Here is a 4,492-nt window from a genome sequence, read left to right on the forward strand (position 1 = left end):
GCCCAGGCAACAGAGCAAGACCTTGTCTCGAAAAACAGCAACAACAAAAAAAATCGTACTTTTTTCAGGAAATGGAGTGCCTCCATTTAAAGCTACTTACGATCTATGCGTGAATTCATTGCTAATGCCTCAATATCTAAGCCCAAAGTATAGACTTATATAATCGCAGAAGAGTTCTTAACAGCTTTTCCCACAAGGCCCAAAAGGGAAAAGTAATTTTAAAAAGAAATGTAACTCTTTTAATGAGATGATTATTTTATTATAGTTTCAAACTAGTAGATTATTATAATTCAGTAGACAAAATATATAAGCTATCCAGGCTGAAAAATTATGAAAGGTGGCAAAATTCCTTATCATTTATCAACCCCAAACACGGAATAATTACCAGATCATCAACATAAACAAAGAGGCAGTTATTTTTAAAATTAGGTATCTCTAAGTTTATATTCAAATCATAGAGTGGTGGAGAAAATCAGGTTATAGATGGAATTTTTTCATTCACCACTCTTCTCAGCTCCTTTAATATATGAGAAGAGGTAATTCTATTCTTGTTTTTAAGGCATAATTGTGAAAATGCCATCTGAAATACTGCCCTTAGATTTCAGTTTCTAATACTAGTGAGCCAAAGGCTGTGAACCTGCTCTGTATACAAATAACCAGCAGCAGAGCCTGAATGTTTGATTTTCGTCCCAAAGAAACAGTGAAGCATCTTCACTGTAACTGGGTGTTGTAACATGATTGCGCTGTCACATTTTTGTCACCACGACCATCATAAGAAAAATACTGATGGTTTCTTTCAGTGCAAAGTATTAGGTATTAAAGCCAAAAGATGAAGATAATTAAGCCCCCCAACTTGGTTGCTACCCCAAGTTGGACTGATGAATTCAAGGAAGAGCCGGTGACATTTCTGTTACCCAAACTATGTCTCGGTTGCCGTTCTGGCCCTAGCAACCGGCATAGGAGCTACCCCATAGTATTAGCTCAATAGATTTCTGTGCAGTGAATGAATGAGTGAGTGAATGAATAAGTGAATGAATGAACAAACAGAGCATTTTCCTTGAAGATAGTGTCCTCCTCTGTCCAGGCTGCTATATAAAATATCATAAACTGAGTGGCTTACAAACCACAGGAATTTCTCACAGTTCCGAAGGCTGGAAGTCCAAGATCAAGGTGCTGGCATGGTTGGATCCCATTAAGAGTCCTCTTATAGGTTGCAGACAGCTGACTTTTCTCTATGTCTTGATGTGGTGGAGGGTGGGAGGCGTCTCTCTGGAGCCTCTTTTATAAGAGCACTAATCCCATTCATGGGGGCTCTGCCAGGCTCTAATTACCTCCCAGAGGGCAGACCTCCTAATACCATCACCTTGGGGCTTAGCAGTTCAACATATGAATTTGGGGAGGGGCACAAATATCCAGACCATAGCATGGGTATACTCTTGAATTATTATTTTTTTTTTTCTAAATGCATACCCTGGTTCGTCCACCACCTTTCTGGCTGCTTCCTGTCAAAAAGACACATGCACTAGAATGTCTATTGCAGCACAATTCACAACTGCAACAATGTGGAATCAACCCAAGTGCCCATTAATTCATGAGTGGATTAATAAAATGTGATGTATGTGTACCATGGAGTTCTACTCAGCCATTAAAAAAAATGAATGGATACAACCATCTGGATGGAACTGGAGAACATTCTCCTAAGTGAAGTATTGCAAGAATGGAAAGCGAACAGCACACGCACTCATTTTTACATTGGAACTAACTGATCAGCACGCATGTGCACAGACAGAAGTAAAACAACATAAATCATGCAGGTGAGAGGGGGATGGGTGAAGTCACACCTAACAGGTACAATGTACATTATCTGGGTGACGGGCACACTTATAACTTTGACTCAAGCAGTACAAAAGCAATTCATGCAACCAAAACATTTGTACACCCATACTATTCTAAAATTAATAATAATAATAATAATAACAAAGGTAGTTATATGATTTAAAAAATCTAATATAGGATTATTGCTGCAAAAGGAAAACAAATTTTCCCCCTATAATTTATGAGGGGAAAGTAAAAATCCCAGTGAACCTTCTGGCTTTGGAATTCTAAAGAAATCTGGAGACTAGAAAGATAAAAATAAACCTGAGATATGTTTCTGAGCCTCTAATTTGTGTCCATTCAGCCTGAAGGAAGAAAGATAAGAATATTTTTGCTTTCCCGCAAATGCATATTTAATCTTTTTCTAAACATCCTGAATTTTCAGCCTGTCAGGAGTTTCCATAGTGAGTACAGATTGCGTTCCCGGTTTCATAGCACGTATTAAGAAAGCCACTTTAAATCTCAGTATTAATGTTGGCATCTGGTTGTGGTTATTTATTTCTTGTGGCTTCTGCCTTCCCCAGTTAATCGACATATGGTTGAATTAGGATAGCATCTCAGCATAAGGGCCTAAGGAGCAGATTTCTCAAGAAGGGGTCACAGTTCACAAAAGCAAACCGGGAGACAAGGATTCACGGCATTTTTGCAGCTGCCTGATGTTTTCATTTCCCTGGCTCTTTGTCAGGAATGTGTGAAGCGCTTGACTGTGAATACTTCCTTCTCCCTGGTTCCTGGCAGACTGGACGCTCCCTGCTTGCTACCCACACCCCTGTTATTCCAACTCTGAATGCACATGGCTAAGCCTGGGAGCCGGGGCAGTGGGTCTGGGGTGGGACTGGAGGTTCCACGTTTCCTGGCATGCTTTCTGGGGACTGTGATGTGGCTGGTTACAGGCACCACGCTTTGCCTGTCTAAATCCACACCATCCAATATGGTAGCCACAAGGCATGTGTGGCTGTCTGAGCCCCTGAATTGTGGAGAGTCTGAACTAAGATCCGATCTCGATGTAAAATACATACCAGGTTTTGAAGATTCAGTAGGAGAAAAAGGACAGAAGGGTTCATTCATAATTTTGTATGGATTACATGTTGAAATAATATTTTTGATATATTGGGTTAAATAAAACATATTCCTAAAATTCGTTTCACCTGTTTCTTGTTACTTTTAAGTGCATAGTTATTAGAACATTGAAAATGACGTGTGTTGTTCACATTAGTGGTTTGTATTATATTTCTGTTGAACTGCTGCTCTAGATCGATAGAGCTGGCCCTAGAGACATTGCAAGGGAGAGTATTAATAACTTTCCTACTCTTTTGGTCACTTTTCATCAGGCACTGAATCCATCTCTTAATCCCTTTCTTGGGTCCTAGGAGATGTTGCTGTAGTGTTTGTCCCCGCGTCCCTTGCCCTGGCCCCCTCGACAATTGCCCCCAACACTACTTGGCCATCGTGGGTCCTGTCTGTCAGGATTAAATACTCTCTACCAAGACCTAGCCAAAAAGGACATGGGAGACTTCTCAAACATTCATTCATGAGGCTCTCTTTTGTGTCCCAAAAAAAACTTTGTCATGTAAACATTGCATTTATAAAGGACCAAGCATCTTAGCAAACAGGGCATGGGCTTTAGAATCGAGAGACACCAGAGTTTAATTTGATCAGCTGACTGCATCTACTGGTTGTGGCTTCTTTCACGGAGTCTGGTACATTCACAAAAGCTCCCCTGAATCACATCAAAGTCAGCTGCGGCTGACATCATCTTTCAGAAAGGGAGTCCTGCCGTCCACACGCCTTGTCAACTACTCTGTGTCTCTAGGCTTCCCTGAGTTCTCTGTCTCCCACTGTGGTGTGACCACCCCCCTCCATCACCACCAACACCACCATCATTTTGGCTCCTGCCCTTGATTTGCCGTCACATTTTTGTCTTTGCATTCTTGTAAGGTATGATTTGCAGGCTTTGGTCACAGACACCTCTGTACCAGTAGAAGGCAAAACAGACCCAGTTGTGACAATCTGCCCTGGTCTTTAGGACTTCACCCGCTAGGTAGTCACGTTACGCCAGAAGAATGTTAGGGAGGACAGAGAAGGGGGTGGGGGCGGGGAACTAGCACAGCCATTCGGAGTCAAATAATAGATGTTAGCTGGAAACTCCCATCTTGATTTGGCCCGAGGGCCACGGCTATATTTGACTGGCCCCTGATTGACATAATTATTATTGCCAGAAAGTAATTTTAGAAAGAACTTAAAAGGAGGACATGGGTGATTAAAGTTCTAATAATAACATTTTTTAAAAGTCTGGGTTAATGAATCTGTAACTCAGGTAAAAGAAAAGAGGCTTCGAGTGTTCAGGGACCGGTACCTGGAACTAAGCTTGGAAAAAAAATATTCTGTTGGGGAGTCAAGTAGGGCAGGAATAGATCGCATGCCCCTAAGAAATCTCAGGGAAATAGAGAGAGAGAGAGAGAGAGAGAGAGAGAGAGAGAGAGAGAGCTCACTTTCTATCGGAAGTTCCTTTAAAAATGTGTCCAGAATGAAGTTTCACAAAGCGGACAACGTTTTAAATTAATTCACTGAACATCCCTTGTACACAAGGCACTGGACTAGTCTCTTTGAATAACTC

The sequence above is a fragment of the Lemur catta genome, chromosome 25 (genome assembly GCF_020740605.2).
Source record: "Lemur catta isolate mLemCat1 chromosome 25, mLemCat1.pri, whole genome shotgun sequence".
NCBI lineage: Eukaryota > Metazoa > Chordata > Mammalia > Primates > Lemuridae > Lemur > Lemur catta.